General features: G+C 34.0%; 2 non-coding genes across 2 annotated transcripts; both read left to right on the top strand.

Moving 5' to 3' along the window:
- The first annotated feature begins 9,675 nt into the window (after nucleotides 1-9,675).
- Trnar-ucg (transfer RNA arginine (anticodon UCG)) lies at nucleotides 9,676-9,748 on the top strand. Its single transcript has one exon. It is a non-coding gene; the product is annotated as a tRNA-Arg (tRNA).
- Nucleotides 9,749-14,418: 4,670 nt separating this feature from the next.
- On the top strand, nucleotides 14,419-14,491 carry Trnar-ucg (transfer RNA arginine (anticodon UCG)). Its single transcript has one exon. It is a non-coding gene; the product is annotated as a tRNA-Arg (tRNA).
- Nucleotides 14,492-21,622: the final 7,131 nt, after the last annotated feature.

The following is a 21,622-nucleotide window of genomic DNA, read 5'->3' as shown; positions in this document are numbered from 1 at the left end:
TATGTGATTATTTTCAAAGGATTCAGTATAAATAATTACTATTATCATTATAGCTTTTAGAAAATTTGCATTACATCCAGTAAGCTGTGCCCCCACAAAATCAAGGGTAAATATTGAATCTATAGATAAGTCTACGTCCAAAGAACGCAAAACGCTTAAATCGAATAGGAGTGTACATATAATTAATAATGTGTAGGAAGTAAAACGAGACAACGGAGACCAGTGATCATATATGCTGAATCCCCTACACACGCAATGGTAAGAAAAGGCACGATTAGTAAACCACAAAAATTAAATGCATAGTTGTAAAAAGAAAACTTAACGAGCACTTGATGCCTGTGTAGAAGACAGAGTAACAACAAGAACACAATAAAGGTCCCGACTAAGTAGGTCATAAGATAGACACATATCAGTATAGGGCATCTGGAAGATGGTTTAACAATACGCATGTCGTATGTCTCCATATCGTTGGATCATAATCGTTTATTTTGTTTTAGTATCGACGCAATTATAGTTCTTACAGCGGCTGTCAAGCTACCTCCGTAACCCAGCTGGGTGGCTTCCTCACATGAAAGAATTCTACACCCAAAAGAAAATTTCGAACCCACCGTGATCTGGTCAGCGATCTTAACCGCTCAGTCAAAGAGGCTAACCAAATACGATAGAAATCAAAGCACTGTGAGGACTGACGTGTGCAGCGGTTGACAGCTTCTGGTAATGGGCCTGAACAGTTAGCTTAAGTTTGGTGATTCTAGTTAAACCACTTTTGATTAGTAAGCATTTCCAACCTTTTTTTACCAAATCAAGTGGTAAAACTCTGTCAAAGGGGATAAAATAATATATGAGCAAAGCGCATGTGCTTATTGAAAATTTTGTGAGGTTTGGTTAATCTTGCTCAAAATCTTTTTTGAATAATAAGCATTTTTTAACAAATCAATGGGAAAACACTCTGCTTTTACTGGAACAGTAAATGTGAGCAAAGGTTATGGACTAATTGATAATTATGCGATGTTATAACAAGAGCTTGTAGAACACTTGCATGAAGTAAGTGATAAGGAACAGAAATTATTTGGTCACTGCGCACTTGACATTTGAAGTATTGAGCTTAAATCAATAATTATGGGTCATTTACCAGTCTTAAATGACTTCCGTATCAAATGTGATCTTAGACCAAAGCATTATCTATTTTTCTGGCAAAAAACTTCTATTGTCATCTTGTGATCTTGACCTTTGACCTACTAAACTCAAAATCAATAGAGGTCATCTGCTGGTCATGACAAATCTCCCGATCAACATTCATGATCCTAGGCCCAAGCGTTCTCCAGTTATCTTCCAGAAACCGATTGGTCTACAGACCGACCGACATCCATCATCAAACAATAATATTTACAATATACCACTCCTCCTTCGAAGGAGGGCAATTAATTTTCAAACTAGAAGATGCCCATGTCTCCCCCAATGCATAGTCGTAATAGGCAAGAAGTCAATAGAGGATAGGAGCGAAAGACAAAGAGACACTAATGGTTGGCTGCAATAGGGATCATCTACTTGGCATGTCCAATCATCCTATGAAGTTTCAAGATTCTGGGTCAAGTGGTTCTCAAGTAAACCGTTTTCCATGTTCAGACCCCTGTGACCTTGACCTTTAATCGAGTGAGCCCAAAATCAACAGGGTCATAGATCTACTCTGCATGTCCAATCATCCTATGAAGTTTCAACATTCTGGGTCAAGTGGTTCTCAAGTTATTAAACAGAAAGAATTTTTCTATCTTCAGGCCTCTGTGACCTTTCCCTAACGTCAAGTGGTCCCAGAAATATTAAGGGTAATCTACTCTGTTATTCCTATCATCGTGATTGAAGGTTCTGGGTCAAATGATTCTTAAGTTATTGGTTGGAAACTGTTTTCCATGTTCTGGTTCCTGTGACCTTAACTTTTAATTAAGTGATTCATCTACTCTACATGTCCAATCATCCTATGAAGTTTCAACATTCTGGGTCAAGTAGTTCTCAAGTTATTGATCAGAAACGGGTTTCCATGTTCAGGCCCCTGTGACCTTGACAGGTGATCTTTTAAATTTTTTTCAAATGAGATCTCATCTTGGTAAAAGCAGGCTATGAATATATTATACATAAATTACATAGATAAAAGGCACTTCAGAATAGTTCTTAAACTAAAAGCAAAAATAAAAGAATATTTACAATGAAATTAAAATGTTTTAATTCTATTTTAAAACAACCAAAACAACTACTACTGTCTCCAATATCAGCACACATCATGATCTTCAGGTTGCATTCAGTCATTTTTCAGCTGTAGGTTAATGTAATATATGCCTCATAATACAACATGCATGTTTTAGTGTTGTTATATTTTCTGGTCCTTTGGGAGCATGGAGTCCATTCAACATATGTGTAATAGAGTTCCGTTTAAGCTGGTGCTAGGTGGGGGGGGGGGGGGGGGGGGGGGCGTAATAGTTGTGGCACATTTCATTACCTCTCATGAACAGACTCAATCAAACCAAGTCTGCTATTATTATTCTTGGTTGCATTCTATGCTTCCAAAGGATCTTTTTACGAATTTTATTGTTAAAAATGCAAATATTGAAAATTGAATTTTTTCAAACTTAGTTTGAATTGTCTTAAATAATTTCATTGCAGTATTCTGAAGCCCGCTATTGCATAATTATCCGAGAAGAAATCGTACGCTAGTACGTGAATATTTGGGGACGAAAACACCGCGAATCTACCGGCGATTAGAAAGCGAACTTGTTTAAAATAATGTTTCTTTCGAATTAATTATGCCCATTAATGATATGTCAGTCAGAAACACCAGCTAGAATGTAAAATTAAATCAAATTGAAGAGCATATGTTCGTATTTTCGGGAAACAAGTACGAATTTTTCACCCCCTCCGTTACGGCTGCAATTAATTTCCTATGTCGTGCAAATAAAAATTATTTACGTAAATATTATGAAAGGATCGTATCTTTCTTTATGAAAAATAAATAAGATAACACCTCTTCTGTTGATTTCATGCAATATATGTTTCCATAAACCCAGTTCTATGCTACAAACTTCGACGGATACACGGTGCAATTTTACCATTCAGTAGAACGCACGCCGTGATAGATGTTTTCTGATCATGTTACCAAAACAAACTCTTTGGTGTTGTTATAATAATAAAATTTCGATAAATTCTCTAGCAGGAACTGTGTTTTTATTCAAAATGTTTAAAAAACACGCAACTTGGTTTTAATACCGATTATAAAGCTTTAGGTAGGTTAATTATAGTTTATTTTGGTCACGTGATAAAGAATTGTTTTGGTCCTGTAATCAAAGCAAGCATGCTCGTATTCATACGCTTTGTTTTTGTTATATATAGAATATAGATTACGACAAATATATACTTAAGCAATGTATTTTTTGATAAAGTTGAATCTCAGAAACTTTCTGAAAGTTAAACAAACTTGAAATACGCAAAATTTATGGAGGACATGGAACTTCTTGTTCTTCGGTTTCGGATAAGACACATCGACCGTAACTTTGTGGTATGGTAAATCTGTGGACACACTTCGCTGCCCACAAAAATGCCATGACACAGGATTTTATGAAGAGTGTAAGTAACATACCCATACAAAATAAGCCTTGATATTTTATGTCGTAGAAGTGTCTTTAAAACACTGTTGAATATTGAAACCAAGTGTGAGTTATAGTGGTGAAATTTGGCAAATCTTTTTCCATTTATAATAACGGTAACAATGCTAAACGAGATTACGTTTATTACATTCACTGAATTCTTCAAAGGTTCATGTAAACCTCTTGTAAAAGATGTTGCTTCAGGTTTCATCCACAGTTAACTATGGGAAATTTATATCATTTTACTCAAGTTGTCAGCAGTTTCGTTATATGTGAAGTATTTTAAATAAACAGTGATGAACATTCAAAGTAGATACATTGGTATCCGAAAATTTCGTTTTATTTAATCGTAGATATCTGTGACAAAAAAGAAACATAACACCACTAAACGGGCCTTTCTATATTTAGAATCCAATTCAGATTGTGTGAGGTATTGTTAAATGTAGTGGCATTACATACTAGGAAATTAAAAGGAATTAAAATGTTGGCATGTACCTATAATTTCGGACTGCGAGTCTGTTGTCATTTTCCTGTTGATCGTTTGGTCAAGACATATCGAATTCACTGATCTATCTGATTTTGGTATGATTTACAAAACACTTCCTTACTCCCCGTTTTGAAAGGATGACGCTTGGAAGATTACACATGTATAAATATTTAACAATTTACGATTTACACAATATTTTAAAGCAAGTCTAACGTCAACAGTAATCTTTTTTACTTGTTTTTCATTATTTTGGTGTTATCTATTCACCTGTGTTGTTTGTCGTTGATGGTGACGAGACTGATTCAGTTCGTGTCATTGATGTATTTGGTACACGTACAGCAAATTTTTAACAAATACTTTTTCAATGAAAAGATCAAGATCAACAGCGGTCTTTGATCATGCACGAATGTAGACATTGTAACAACATAGGGCTAACTGTATGGGAAGATTTTCCATATAGCCATACACAGAAAAATAGTCTAACCTCTGACGGCCATTCTTTTAGACAAATAATAACTTAAAGGAATACCAGAGAGTCACCTAAGGAACATTGCTGTGAAATCGGGCGAGTTATTTTAGAGTAGAAAAAAATTCAAAGTTTTCCATATAGCAAAATAGGAAAAAAAAAACTAGCCCCGCCTTCTGGAAGCCATGTTTTTCTTACGAAAAATCCAAACGAATCGCGAATTGTTAAATATGTGTACATGTGTAATCTTCCAAGCGTCAGCCTTTCAAGACGGGGAGTTTTGTAGAGGATGTCATTCAAGGAGCATTACTGTGAAATTATTTTGAAATCGGACCAGCAGATTTAGAGAAGAAAACTTTAAACGTTTTCAATAGAGTCATATTAGGAAACTATAGTCCGCTCCCACCCCCGACGGCCATGTTTTTTAATAAAATAGAAAGATCCGAATGAATTTAATAGAGAGTCACCAAAAAACATTGTTGTATTTTTTTTTCAAACCGTGCCAGCAGAGAAAAATACTGGTGGCCATGTTTTAACGAAACAGAATAATATGTACAAAATTAGTAATTTTAAGAGACTGAACTAGGATTTAAGATATACCGGGTGTATCGTAAAAATCACTGTTAACTGAAATTGCAAAATTGTACGATACTTTACCTTTTTCTACGGATGTTTTAGTGAAAGTCTTATGAATATATGTGACAGATATATTAATTAGGCACTTGCACAAGACGTTACAAGTTCACATCTCAAATAGTCCGAAAATAATACATTTGTAAATATCACGTCTGACGACTACCCTACTGCCTTCTAATTAAAACAAGGCATTGTTTAGTGCTACAAGGTCTCCGTAAAGACATAAAAAGCCGTATGATCTCTCGGTGTGTACTTTCAGTGATTATGATTTTTTTTCATATTCTATAAGTTTTTACTCGTGTTATTAAAGAACAGGGGTGGTATAGTACGTCATCAACAGGTGCGCGCAACACTTCCCGATGCGGCTTTTTTGTGTCAAAACATCTCGATTCGGTGAGTAAACTTGCGATTATTTCATTGATAACTAATAGATTCGGAAATGACATATAGTCGAAAGTACCCGCACATGTGTCTAGTTTGTCATTTACGTTTGCATTTTTCAAGAAAGCCTTCCGTTTTAGAGAACATTCGTGCACAATGCACTTCATGGAAACACATCCCTATTCACCACACCATATTATGTCGCCTAGCAAGAGTTTACATGCATTTCTGATAAATCCAAGCATTGACGGGTATTCTTTTATGGTAAACAGATGTCAGTGATTGATTAGTCATTGGAATCTAAAATTTCCGAAAAATCAGTAATATAAAATTTCGCCTTCCCGGTTCACCAACTGAATTGATGTCCTTCCCGGCTCACCAATTTCCAGCATGAATAACATAGGGCTGGTGCTCATGTAAATGTGATCACGCTTGCCTGGAAGTTCTATTAATTCGAATAACTAATTGTTAGAGCGCTTGCACTAGATGGTCATTAAACTTCATTTAAGCATTTGAAGATAATATTGAAAGAACGAGGCATATCTTGAACATATGTTGTTTACTATAAACGTGCATATGTATGATATATTATGTTCTATCATGTAAAAAGGAAACAAAACTTCTAGTCTGCATCAATGGAATTGTCAATATATGTTAAAAAGGATTGCTGACTAATCGGCATGCAAGACATAATTGACCTATTATATTTTCCAAAAGCTGTACGACATAATATTTGAGAAGTGGAGAACATCCTCTAACGGAATTACCCCAGACAAGGATTTCAACGCTCAACTAGGTCTCCGTACCAAACACGACTATGTCTATTGCTGTTTGAAGGTATGGATATAAATAACTGATTTAATTTCAATAATGTTACAGTAGATAAACCTTAATAAGGGGTATAGTTAGACAGGCACTTCGACACATGATAATATAAATAGAAAGTATTTTGGAAACAGTTAGTTAACTTGTTACTCTAATTATTTTTTCATGATAACTATATATGGCATGTCATCGAAAATAGTCGAATATGATGGCTTTGATTCCGAACTTGAGTTAAAGGCAAGACTAGATGAGACAAATAAGAATATGCATTGGTAATATGCTAAATAAAGCAAAATTATATAGTTAAATTATTATCATGCGCTGTTTTTAAAGGAGCAACCTTTTATTATATTTAAAGGTATAAAGCCGCACCAATGCAGTTTAGTTTTTAATGATATGCTACTATCTAATTTTGTTTAACGTTTCAGGACAATGTGATCGTCACTATTGCTCGGGAAAATGTTCTTATTAAGGAGTTTTAGATGTGCGCATGGAAAGAACAAGAGTGACTGCAACCGAATTAAAATTACCACGTAGTAGAATGGGACATTGATTGAATCTACACTAGAAAGCGGTTCAGGATTTAACATTTGACTAATGTTCAGATGATTTTGCTTGCAAATCTTAGTGCACCCAATTACATGTTAAAACTCGAAGTGAGCTTGAACAGTGGTAGAACAATTTTACTTGCAATGTAAATTATTTTACTTTTCTTAAACTGATTAGTTGTTGAAAATGTTGTTGTATAAAAGATTATTTTAAATAGGAAATTTTACTGATTTTTTATTTAAACCCTTACACAGTGGAAGCCGTTGTGACATTAACATACGCACATACACTTTCAAGACATAGCAACATTTTCCTTTTTATCAGCTAATGTTATATATTTACACAAATCAACGAAAGTAGATTTATTACTTGATTGTAGCAATTCTGAATTTGATACACACTTATATGAGTATAATGATAACGTTTCATTAACTTTGGACGTAATTCTTTATAACTCAACATTTAAAAAAATGAAATTCACCTTAAGTTTCATTAAGACCGAATATCTGACAAATTCCTTCCACATTGTATGCTTTAATTTTCTTCGGTCAAGAAGTAGTGTACATCTCTATGTCACATATTTTCAACAATTGGAAATATTCAGATACGACAGGGAACACTAAAATAATTCTAATATTCTAAAATGCGTAATACCCTCAACAACATGGTCATTATGAAATTAAAGGTGTTTTATTTTAAATGGTCGTTTGTTTCCATCCACATTCTGAATAGACGACAGCAGCTTTCTGTGGAAAAAAATATCAAAGAATATGTCAACATCTATAGAGGAAGGAATTACACGGAAAAGAAAGCTCTGAATGTTATTGATAAGTTACCGTTAAAACCAATTATTGCTATGATATACACCATGTACATGTTTTTGTAATTATGAAAATTATAAAAAGGTTGAAGTGGATATGCACTGCCTATACTTCAAAATCAACAAAAATCAGAATATAATAACTCTTGAAACCATTACACTGGAAAATGTTGAGGTTTTGCGCAACGACACTAATTATAACTCAGAAATTTCATTAAAAACACACAAAATTGATAAAATGGCAATGTAGTATATTTATTTATTTATTTTGTTGGGTTTAACGTCGCACCGACACAATTTTAGGTCATATGGCGACTTTCCAGCTTTAATGGTGGAGGAAGACCCCAGGTGCCCCTCCGTGCACTATTTCATCACGAGCGGGCACCTGGGTAGAACCACCGACCTTCCGTAAGCCAGCTGGATGGCTTCCTCACGTGAAGAATTCTACGCCCCAAATGAGGTTTCGAACCCACATCGATGAGGGGCAAATGGTTTGAAGTCAACGACTCTAACCACTCGGCCACGGAGGCCCCAATGTAGTATAATCTGTGAACGTTTATTGACCGAAACATAGAGATAACAAGAATATTTACTTTGTTGTGTTTTACCCGTTATGGGCATTAGTGTCAACTACATATCAAACGAAGTTTAATACTGCAGTTGCCTTTCATCAAAATCTGTCAAATGTTATTTAGAAGAATGGAGAGGCACTGACAATACCCTGTTTCTTCAACACAGACAGACAAAACAAAACATGTTTCAATAAAAAATCACAATTGTTTGAAGTCACGCAAAATCACATTAAATTCCGTCTACAAAAGCTGTTCATGGCTAAATATTGTACAGTAGTGGTCACACGTAACAGTGAGCTGTTTTGAACGGTGTCTGCACATATTGCCAGTGAGTGAACCGCAAACAACGACTACTTTTGTGGTCTTCATTTTTGCCATTTTCACAAACATCCACAACAAGCGGGTATTTTCTTTCTACAATTCTGATTTTTTTTTGACGTGTCATTTTATTCCCGAGAAATGCATGAATTACTATATGCAGTTTATGTTCATCTGTCTACGGATACTGCTGAACCCCAAGTGTTTAGCTTCCTAATTTAATTCTGATAAACAGAATATCTCAGGTGTATCTGTTGTGATCTGAAAAAGAAAGAGTAAATCTGTCATAATATAGCCCTTGAAGATAAATTAAGTACTGTTTTTACTGACATAAACGTTCATGCTAAATACTAGTTTTGCAGGTATGGCAACCGAAGTACCATGCGTCAAAATAAATTGAAAGGCTACATATAATTAAGTCAAACACGATGCCACACGGGCGGTGAGCCGGGAAGTGTATCGTTTTACCTGGTGAACCGGGAAGGCGAAATTTTATATTACTGATTTCTTTGAAACTATAGATTCCAATAATTAATTAAGGTATCACTGCCCTCGGTTTGCCATAAAAGAACACCCGTCAAGGCATTTAGTCACTAGAAATGCATGAATACTCTTTTTATGCGATATAATATGGTGTGGTGAATGAGGAAGTGTTTCCATGAAGTGCATTGTGCTCGAATGTTCTCTTAAACGTAAGACTTTCTTGAAAAATGCAAACGTCAGTGATAAACTAGAGACACATGCGGGTACTTTAGACTATATGTCATTTCCGAATCTATTAGTCATCAATGAAATAATCGCAAGTTTACTCACCGAATCGATATGTTTTGACATAAAAAAGCCGCATCGGGAAGTGTTGCGCGCACCTGTTGATGACGTACTATACCACCCCTGAAGAAAATAAAACAAAATATCTTTATGTTTTCTTGGCATCAATTTAGTAGCATTATTTGTGTGTTTGTCACCCCTAACTGACCATAAAATCAACCGGCCGCGTGGCCTAATTGATAAGGCATCTGACTTCGAATCAGAAGATTGCGAGTTCGAGTCTCGTCGTGGTCGCATTATTTTTTAATCGAAAATTACATATTTTGGCACGAGAGCCAAGATTGACGCCAATGTTCAATGATCTAAGGTGTTCAATAAAACACGGTGTTGACATGGTTAGGTACCTTTTCAAAGTTGGAAATATATTATCAAAAACTGAGAAATAGCTTTTTTTTGTGTCCTTCAAATTAACTCAAAATATATTATTGGTGTGATATAAATGTCAAATTTGTAAACAGGTGTTATAATACGCCACATGATTGATAAGTTAAGGTATATAATTAGCTCAAAGCCTTCATGGTGGTTAGTTGATCAGTATCAAAGTTGAACTTTGTTTCGTGACATACTTTTCGTAAAATAATCCAGCTGGGAAATAATTACAACTGCATTCAAAAGAAATAACACGGTGAAAGGGAAATAAAACTTAAACTCTCAAATAATGCGCGGAGCTTCAGAAATAAAAGTTAAACTCTCATCTAATGCGCGAAGATTCAGAAATAAAACTTAAAGCTAAAGAATTTATAACTTAAATTGCATCGTTTTTATGAAGATTTGTGATTTCATGTTAAATACAGATCAGATTTACAGCAGAGATCTTTGAAGCACAACTATAAAAAAAGGATGTCATTATAACTGTGATTTTGCGTGTATTCAGACACATTTGGATATTGTATTTCATGTAATATGGAAAGCAGTCACTTGCTTTCGTGTTTTATTGCTTTAGTCACACTTCATCTGCCAAATACAAACTTTGTCCCAACCACCGCTTTTAATTTGTAAATAGCTATTAAATTATATGAGCATTTCCAATTAATATACTGATTTCATCACTGAGCAAATTTTCCAAGTACCTGACAATTTAGCTCATTTCTAAAACTTCCATAGAATATATACAAAGAAACAAAATAATATTTAAGAAAAGAAAAGTAACCAAACGTTTGTTTACTTATAAAACATTACATTTTGCACAATGTAAAGATCATGCATAATCAATGCGGTATGGTATTACCCTGAAAACTAAATTATATTCCTTCTTTCATCCTTTCGTTTCTTTTAGCAACAATAAAATATGTTGTTTCGTCGGGTACATTTCCCAAACACTTAAATATTGTTACAAATGTAATTTTGTCACCTTTTCCCACACATTCATTGTAAATTCCATTATTTTGTGAAGCTGATATTTCTATAAAGACAGCACAGTCACATAAGTAGGCTAATCAGCAACGGTTGACAAAATATTAACAGCTTTTTCAAAATTCGTGCCTATTCAGTTATGATGGTACTGTATTGTTATACAAATTACAAGTTGGCACATAAATAGATCCCTGTGATTTAGTGAAGCATTCGGCAGTTTTGTTTAGTATAGATTAAAAATTCAAGCAAAAAATTATTTCATTGAAATAAAATGTATAAGTATGATAGAACTTCCGGGTGGGGAAATAGAGAAAATTCTAGTAGTAAACCGCATAATTTAGAAATGTTGACCTTTATATATAATTTCACTTGCTGAATACTTTTTCAAGTAAATGAACAAAGGCTTTGTATAATTCATTGCTCTTGGCTACTCATAATACATAAAATTCTTAATATATTCTATTCTTATATATAGGTCAGGTGACCATAACACTTTTAGGTACACTTGTTGTACGTACTAGTAGATTTTCTAGTGATTTTTAAAAAAAATCATAACACGAATTAATATCGATTTGTACATTCAAGTGCATGTATGTAATTTTAAACATGTTTGTGCATTTCACTGCTTTTGACTGAACGAGAAGAAATCGTCTTTACGGTCTATTTTTGTATAAAACATATGTAACAATTGTAGTTCTCAACGCTTTGGTAATGAAGTGCTAAAGCTACCAATTGATGCTTTATTAGAACGAAAGTTTCGTGTAATTTATTGTTCTTAGCTACTTAGCATGAAATTCATCGCTGTTAACATTTTATCATACATTCTTATATATTTTAAAGTAAACGATATAGAAAACTATGCTAAGTTATAAATTGAAAAACAGGACCACCTCTTGGTTGGACGCAACGTTTTATTTGCCTGAACTCTGCCAATACTTGAACTCTGTCAAAGACAGCCATATTTTCTTTAATCATGTGAACATATGCAATATCATCTAAACAAACTGCATTTATTCTGCTGGGAAATATCAATTGCAAATACGTGACTATAAAATGATACAATGAATCAATAAAACAACGCGAGGAGTAACCATCATCAGAACTTGATATTAATATGTTAATACTTAAACATCATAATTTGAGCATTCAGATGGTAATAACTATTTTGCAAACACCTGAAGCTCTTATTTGTCTCAAGTGATTTGACATTTATCATATTTATTTCCCAACATGTTATCATATTTAAGTACAATGGAAAATGCTTTTGCACTAGAGTGTTTGGGCGTCGTTGAAAACACGTGTTGCAAGCAATTGTGACAGTAAAATTGCGCATGTTCGCCCACATTGTGGTCTGTTACATATTGTCTTTTTAACCCTTACCATGCTAAATTTCTATAATGGACTGGGCCATCTTTCAATTTGGGCAGTACCATTTATCATTTGAAGGGGAGTTTACTGAAAATTTACTGACTGAATAGCGAACAGTGCAGACCATGATCAGACTGCACGGATGTGCAGGCTGATCTTGGTCTGCACTGGTCGCAAAGGCAGAATCATCTGCCGCCAGCAGGCTAAGGGTTAAGCATGGATGTTCGTGAATGGCCATTACACCACTAACACGTTATCGAATTAAGGAAGCAACAGAACATCACTTATTAACAGATTTTAAATAGCACCAAAAGATTTTATGTAAGTCACTAACAATAGAATTATAAAACATATTATTAAGGAATCAGTTAGACAGAATTAACTGTAAATACTTGATAATGATAAAACTACTTGATAAATATATACGAAATGCGAATGCAATTCAATGGACCAGTTGCAATCCCTGCTACACGACTCATCAGTATTTAATGTTCTATTGTACAACCAAAGGCAAGCATCTCTTGCTACAATAACTGTCGAATTATTAGAGACTACAAATTAATATGGCAAACTACTAGACAATACATAATAATTTGAGGACTTCACCGAAAATTGTCATTTTTGTTTAAAGTTTCAATAATACCCTCTGAAGAAAAGGTGGTTACTGTAATGTATATAACACTGTTTAAAGTTGCACCTTATTCCTTCAACTTTATGTATTTCTGAACTGATCATGATTTAATTTGTAAGCGTTCATACATTAACGTTTTATTTCTCAATGCCTAGAACTGTTATTCATATTTTATAGTGTCAATAAATGCGGCTCTATTTCTACCAACTTATGAACCTTGACGCATTATATTACAATGTCCCTCCAACTATATTGTATATGCATTAGGTTTAACGCTGTCTTTCAACAGTATTTCAGTTTTGTAACGGCGGGCAGTTAATCTAACCAGTGTTCCTGGATTCTGTGTGCAAACCAGTTTTCTGCAAGTAACTGCCAACTTCCTCACATGAGTCAGAAGGAGAGCTCCAATTATATAAGCTTACATACCTTACATATTTTGTACAATGAATAGTTGCAATCTCCAGTGAAAAAGTAACACCTATATATAATTTTCTATTGTTATACATTTTGAAACTTCATTTTTATAAAATGATTGTCCAAGAGAAATTAGAATAGATATTCCCGTTTCTACCATTTGCGAGTTCATGGAAAGTCAAGAGAATCTGAATCCTTTTGCAAAACAAGTTCGCATGAATATTCTATTATATGTCTACAAATGTCAGCATTTATCTAGAATGATTATGGAATAAAATTTTACTAGTTAAGGCATGCTGTCGCAGGAAATGCCATTAGAATGTTCAGCCGCCATGTATTGAATGATTGCCTGCGGTTGAGAGATGAATAGAGATCAGCGAAAACTTGTTTCTTTCATCATAAAAAGCAACAATATCTATGCTGTATAATGCATTAAGAGATTATAATACGAAAATACAAACAATATTTTATTTACTTGGAGGACTGTAGAGTATCGCTGACGAGTCGCGTATTGTACAGCAGAAATTTAAAATTAAAGAATATCTTGATTTGTGTCAGCGTATCACAGTTAAAATGTAAGGTACACTTCGAAGACAATCAAAATATATGCTTGACATATTGTAGAAGGACTGTTTACATTAAATTCAAAATTAGTTGAGGTTATTTTACATTTTTGCTCAGCATGTTGAAAAAACGTGTAAGTTTATGTTTCAGCGACATTCGTATTGCAGCATATGCTCAAGACTTACATACAGTCTTAAGAATACTTGTTAGTTCCCTACCGTTGTTTGATCGAAGGGGACTTATTGTTCGCCGCCCCTCCCCCACCACCCCCACAAGTTTTTCTTCTTTAGTCCGTCCGTGTATCAATAAATAAATAAAACTCGGGATCCTGTGATAGCTTAATAAGAATATTACTTCATGACACTTGATTCTTGAATAGATAGCAATATTGGAAATAAATACGTTTATTCATTTTGTTGCTATGGCAACAAATAGTGTTAGTATTACTGTAAATGCTATGCAACTTGCAAAAAATGAGACAAAAAGTGAATTCTACAACAGAAACTGTCTGAGAATGTTGTGTATTCCAAAATTATTGATTTACGTAAACTCTCCTAGCTTAATTTAAAAAACCGGCCGCGTGGCCTAATGGATAAGGCGTCTGACTTCGAATCAGAAGATTGCGAGTTCGAGTCTCGTCGTGGTCGCACCACTTTTAAATAAATTGCAAACTCATTCTAACGAATATCTAGATACATTATGTTATATCCATTCTCGTCTTTTTAGATTTTTTTTAACATTAAAACTTGCATAATTTTATAACGGCACGAGTATTAATATTTATAGATGTGTGTTTGTTGCTTTTTGTTTTTGACGCCGATGTTGAATAACACAAGGTGTTCTGTAGACATCACTTTACGAAGTTGGAAAACATGTTATAAGCCTAAACATTTTCCACGTGTATTTTATCTAGTAAAGTTTTATTTTTTCATATTAATAAATGAAATTTTAGGGATCGAGTCTCATCGCGGTCGCATTGCAACTGAAATTTACCAGCAGTCTTCATTTACAAATATGTTGTTCCCTGTTTTAATCCCCCGCCACGAGTAATGGGGGTTTATAGGAATGGTATCCGTCCGTCCGTCCTTCCGCCCGTCCTTCCGTCCGTCCGTCCGTCCTTAACAATTGTGTCCGTTCTATTTAACTTAAACCCCTTAAGGATTTTCATGAAACTTGGGAAAAATAATCACCTCATCATGATGATGTGAAGAACTTATGAGTCAGCCATGTCGGTTCAAGGTCAAGGTCACAACTCAAGGTCAAATGTTTGAGCTTCCATTTTGTGTCCGATCTGTATCTCCTAAACGCCTTGAAGAATTTTCAGAAAACTTGGGTCAAATAATCAAATCATCAAGACAATGTGCAGAATTTATGATTCAGTCATGTCGTCTCAAGGTCAAGGTCACAACTAAAGGGCAAAGGTTGGAGCCTTCCATTTTGTGTCCGCTATGATCTCCTTAAGGATTTCACATGATCACCTCATCAAGACGATATGCAGAACTCATGAGTCAGCCATGTCGGCTCAAGGTCAAAGTCACAACTAAAGGTCAAAGGTTTAAGCCTTCCATTTTGTGTCCGCTCTGTACCTCCTAAACCCCTTGAAGGCTTTTCAAATTCATTGATGTCGTCATACATGAACTATAAAATATACTTAACAACGTCAATGCTTCCACCCAATACCATCAACCCTTTCACTATCCATAACAGTGGCGGGTGATATAGCTGTCTTTCAGACTGCCTTGTTCAAATTTAGTATTGACAGATGCGACTTTATATTTATTATTGTATATCTATGTTCCTTCAAAACTCTGTATAAAATTAACATAGCAACATTAAAATTAATACTGAATTCGGCAGTAGTACTTACAATTTAGAAAACTGATAATTTTCCCACGCTGAAGTCTTGATTACTTTATAAAGTGGTAAAAATCGCTGTCAACATGACCAAGTTCAGTTGATTCCTTTAAAGGGAACTGTGCAAAATTTTCAAACCTGACTATTTAGGTAGAGTATAGTGGGATGTCCCAATTTCAGGAAAGTACTTAAGTGTGTTATTTGATTAAAGTACGTTAATTTGCTTAAGATTTTACTTTTCTTAAGCAAATAAACGTACTTTAGTCAATTAACAATCTTAAGTATTTTCGTGAAATAGGGGCCTGGCGAAAAGGTATAAAACTAGGTCTACACATTAAAAAGAGACATCCATCGGAATGACATCCACGCACTTAAAATGTAGCCATTTTTGTCGCAGATACGCTATCATTTTAATATATGAAGTCATTACAAATTGGAAAAAAATAGATAAACGTGATTAGATAAATGATTCTAATAATATGTATTTTTACAATTTATTTTGTTTTGACCAGCTACATAGCTGTAAAATTACAATACATGTATAAGAAATAAGAAAAGAACGATAATTTATTCATTCTCAAAATGGCCGCCATTGCTTAAGCAATATTCATTAACATTTATTGTCCGATTTTCATTTCACATTATCCCCTCTCTGTAACATGTTTTAATGAAAGGTATGATTTAATACCGATAAACAACCCAATTTTACTGCACTGTGTGGAGTTATCAGACAAAAAAAATGTAGAAAAAAATCTTTGATGGCCACATAAAAGATGCGATGATATTAAACCAAAATTAATAACCACCACTGGGAAATAATCACAAATGCATCCACAGGATGGGCAATAAAAACGTAAACGATAAATAGAGGATATTACATGAGTGTCTTTTCATACTGAATTTATTAAACGAGTTGAATAAAAGAATAAAATGCGAGGCTCTGCCGAGCATTTTATCAATTTTATTCAACGAGTTTGATAAATTCAATGTGGAAAGTCACAAATGTAATATTCTTTTTATCACATGTCAGCCTTTGCTGTTGAAACATCAAAAATTCTACTCTCTATTTCTATATAAACAAGACAATCCGGCCAACGTCTCCTATACTATAAACGACGTCGACGTCAAAGCTTTATTACACTAGTGTATTATCATTTTTATTTGATGGCTTTATTACACTCCCGCGACGTAAAACGTGATAAATTAAATTAACGTGCTGAACATGGATTAATGGTCGCAACGTAGCTTCAGAATCAAAGCCCTGGCCATATTTTAAACAACTGACAATAACAAAATTGAAAAGTAGAAAGTTTCTTTGGTCCTAAAAGGGCATGAAAAATGTGAGCACTGTTTGGCAATTTATTTGTTATTGAAGAGACATCTGACGTAAATAAAATCTTTTAACATTAAGGCAATCTGAAACTTTAATTTAACTTGTTTGCTAAACAAATATGTCTGAAGATGGCAAAAATACATATTTTATTACTAGTGATAATTCACTGATATGGTATCATCAGGAAAGAAAAAACAATTTTTATGTTAAAAGAAAATAAAGAATATATGGATTGTACGACAATGAATCCATCAGGATTTATTATAAAATTTTCAAAGAATAGCCAAAGTTCAAAATGTGTAGAAAAAAAAACAACAACAAAGAGATGTAAAAATGTATATTTCATCTTACGGACACATCAAAACCATACCAAAAATAGTGGCGATAAAAGTTTTTCTACTTTTTAGGTTACAAATTACTTAATTTCAATACCAACCGATGCGTATGAAATTGCCTTAACCTTGCATTCTCATCCATCAGGTGTTCGTCAAAATCCCGAGACGTTCATCCGGGGAACCACGGTAGACCTCTGGTATGCGAGAATGTAACCTTTAGGAATTGCAGTTACAGAACTAGATGAAAAAAGACAGCCACCTTTTTAGGCACTTTTCCACGTCAAGCTGTCCCGTATTTACAGCACATTATTATGTTTAAATTTTGCTGTCGTGAGTTAAGCGACATATACTTCAGATTTGCACTTGGTTTGTTTTTTTGTTAAAACATAACCTTAAGTACCAGCTTCACACTGTCGAAACTCAAAAAACACCACGAATAAAACATGCAAGGTTCGGAGAGAGCTCGTTCCGGTTAGCAGCTTCAGTGCTGTGGAATTCATTGACGAATTATTTCAGAAAATGTTCTCGCTTCTCACAGTTAAAAACTCTTGTCTGTTCTTGAAGTGGACAAATTTGCAAATGTTTGTCTATACGTATGTATTTTCATAGGATGGCATAATTATAAATCACATTTTTTTTTTAATTTCATTTTTGTCCAGGACAAAAGCCTTTAAGCAGACAATCCAATTTCGTTCTTCTGTTATCTTGTCTACGCATCTGAAAATATCAATGGTATACTATTAAAATAATATCACTGTTCATTTAATTACTGGTCGTAAAATACATTCTGTCTGTAATTCTATCTAGAATGATTATGGTTTAGGACTGTGATTGTTTAATGCACGCTATATATGATATTTAGAGTATAGTGTCGAATAATAATAAGTCATTTGATATTATTCTATACAAAACATCGACATATGGATGTCATTTTGTATAAGAATTTGTAAATGTTTGTTAATGTTTGTTTGAAATTCACTTATTGTCATTTTTTTTTGCATTCTAAAGCACAATTGATTTACAATCTCCTAGTTTATCATAAATTCCAACGAGACGCTTGGCTTTATGGATAAGGCGTCAGGATGGCGAATTTATTTGTCACCGTGTTCGCTTTTATTTACATAGTACATGTATAGCACATAAAGGGATGCAAATGCATACAGAACTACATTTTGAAAACTGAAATGAAGCATTCGGAAATTTACGTAAGTACTATGCCTGTACCCGGCAAATGAATCAGTTAATAACGCTTTCAGAACTCGTTAAGCGACACACAAAAAAAAAAAATCAAAATATATAAAGGATAATGGAAAAAAGTAGAGAAGTGCAGTATATACAATCTTACAAGAATTTCTCAACCTTTTCATTTTCAATTTTGATATAAAATTCATTAAAATTTGCGTTTTTTCCCCGAATTATTCCTTGTGAACCCTCACAATATACTCAGCACACCTACTAAGATTGCCTCCAATAGTTAAGCGTGGGCTTGACTTCCACACCCATGTGCTTGCCTTAACTCTTTCCTTGATTTTCCTTGAATCTATCAAAATAATGAAATTTAAGTCTTTGAGGAATTTCATCGAGGATCAATAAAATTACAGAGCCATTAAAACAGAATTGTAGAGTTCCACTGGGAAATATTAATGACAAATGCATGTCTGTCCAATAGCAATTTAAAACATGCTCACACATTTTAAATGTCAATTTATTTTACGTGTTTCAGCGTCGTCAAAACATTTTTGTAAGCGTTTGGAGCAGCTGAAAAATATTTATGCGGAAGCAAATAAAGTAGTTCGCTTGTAATGCACTTACCATTTAGAAAAATCAACCAAATCTAAATGCTATAAGAAAACAAATGTAAAACAGATTCTCTACCAGTCAAAGTATTTGTGATAAGAGTTGTATATGCATTATACATCTTAACTGGACACAATAATTCTGTCAGTTAAAATCTTTGAATTATTATATTCTCATGATTGTAAATGAAAGCTGTTATTCTGTTTTTAAAGAACACTAGCGTAAGTTTCGAAAAAGAAACAACAACATTAAAGTGGCGCACATGAAATGCGTCACCAATAAACTACGGTTTAGGTTGCACTTTGATCTTTTTGTCTAGAAATGTTTTTAGATCATAATCAGTTTATTTCAGTGCATAGAATGCTAAAAAGTCACTCAAATAAGTATAGTCAAAGCCTAGAAATGTCTTTAATGTATAAGATTGAATACCTGCATTTTTTGCATTTCAGTACCAAAACATGACCTTAGTTTTTATCACCTTGCATACCATTACGTTTTACACTTTCTAGAATATCCATTCTATTTTATCAACTTGTGCGGGCGTTTTATTTTTATTACCTTGAAGTATAGAAATGTACTCGCCTCATAATTGGGTGCTTTCCAATGGGATGAAATGACCCTCATTTTGAATTTTCTTGCACACCTGAATGTTTTATACCTTAAAACCTAGAAATATCCGACTACATCCAACTTTATTAAAACTGGTTATATATAGTTACTACGTTTGAACTCTAAAGTTGCTTAAACATTTTTACATTTGGATACAGAATTTTACAGATTTGCGTTGGTCATTTTTGTTCTTCTGCTAGTTTTACCCTTTGTACTTGAGTATTATGTATCAACACATAGAAATGCACTTCACATTGATTTACCTTGTGTAATATTTAACGGTTGATGTTCTTGTCACTTTTCGAAGTTTATGTTTACCCAGGAGAGTAAACATGTGTTAACAGAGTGATAGATTCTCGCGCTCACATTTTTTATATATGCGCGTTCCGTGGCAAAGCCTAAAACGGATAATTCAAAAGGAAATGACGTCAACGTCATAAAACAACGCAGACATTTTCGTGCATTTCATGAAAACTGAATGACATTGAGGGGCATTTTAATACATTCATTTATTTGTTTTTACACGTTTTATGCAGCGCATGTTCATTTCGTGTTATAATATCTTAAGAATCCTTCGGGATACGTTGGTACCCTCCCCCTACCGGGCTCGGGCACCAATAAATCCCTCTGGATTATGCAGATGTTATGACACGAAAATAAAACAACAACATGCGTTATCCCTACATTAATGTTCTTTAGCTCATATTGACTTAAATACCCAGGTGATTTATATTTAAATAATAAGACAGGTCGTGTTAAATTATCATGTCCTTTGGCATCATAAAGTCTATTCAATAACCAGTACTCGAGACGATGCTAGAGTGTGTGACGTGTGTGACGTGTGTTGCACTTTGCATTTACCGACTCAGTGTATGCTTTTGTTTTGCTTTGTTTTATACTTCCAAGTGTTCTTATTATACTTTGGTTTAAAATTGTTCACTTTGATATTATCATTGAAAGCGAAGTATCACTACCACGTGACACGGAACAACTTCTTAGAAAAGTAGTCCAACTTTGGCGGTGGCATGCAGCTTTTAAGTTGAATCAGTGCTTGTGTGTGGGTTGTAATTTTTCATTTGCTATTTCGTCATATAATGTTGGAAAACATTTGTGTTATGTATTTATTACTGGGAGATGCCAAATTTGCCCTTATGAGGAAATAATGCATTAAATATTAGATTAGAAAAAGACATTTACATATTTATCTAATGGATTTTCTCTTTTATGATAGTGTGTTTTATAAATCTGCAATAACGAATCAATACATTTGTTTTTTCCCCTCCATGTAGTGCTTTGATAGTGTTGATTTTGTCGTTTCTTCTTCTTCTGCTGCTGCTCCTTCTCCTGCTGCTTCTACAGCTATTATTGTTTTGCTGACCCGACGTACATTTAGAATCATACGGCATATTTTCATATTTTACAACTGGCACTAATTATTGAGCCTCGCGTGAAAGTTTTTCCACAGTTCATTACTTCTCATGAGTAGTCAATCCGGATCTGAAATTAGTCTTTTGCTTGGTTGCATTCTCTGCATTCAAAGGATCCTCTTATTGATTTTTTTTCACATGGCTGATTGTAGTTCTTGTATGAAAAGAAATTACGGTTAATATATAGCGAAGAAAACGAGCTTTAAATAAGTAAAGCTAAGATCTTGGTCGGAAATGATCATTCTTCTGTTAATTGTCAGTCGTATTCTTATACTTCTGTCATAGAGAAACTTGACTGGTTAACAGCACTTACTGTCAGCAGATAAAATACAAAACCTGATAATTCAAGAAAAGCTAGACCAGACATTCCCGTTTCTTCCTTTTGTCAGCATTTATTATACTTGGGAATATCTAGGGTATAAT

The sequence above is a fragment of the Mercenaria mercenaria genome, chromosome 1 (genome assembly GCF_021730395.1).
Source record: "Mercenaria mercenaria strain notata chromosome 1, MADL_Memer_1, whole genome shotgun sequence".
Classification (NCBI taxonomy): Eukaryota; Metazoa; Mollusca; class Bivalvia; order Venerida; family Veneridae; genus Mercenaria; species Mercenaria mercenaria.
This window is presented reverse-complemented; position numbering and strand designations above follow the sequence as displayed.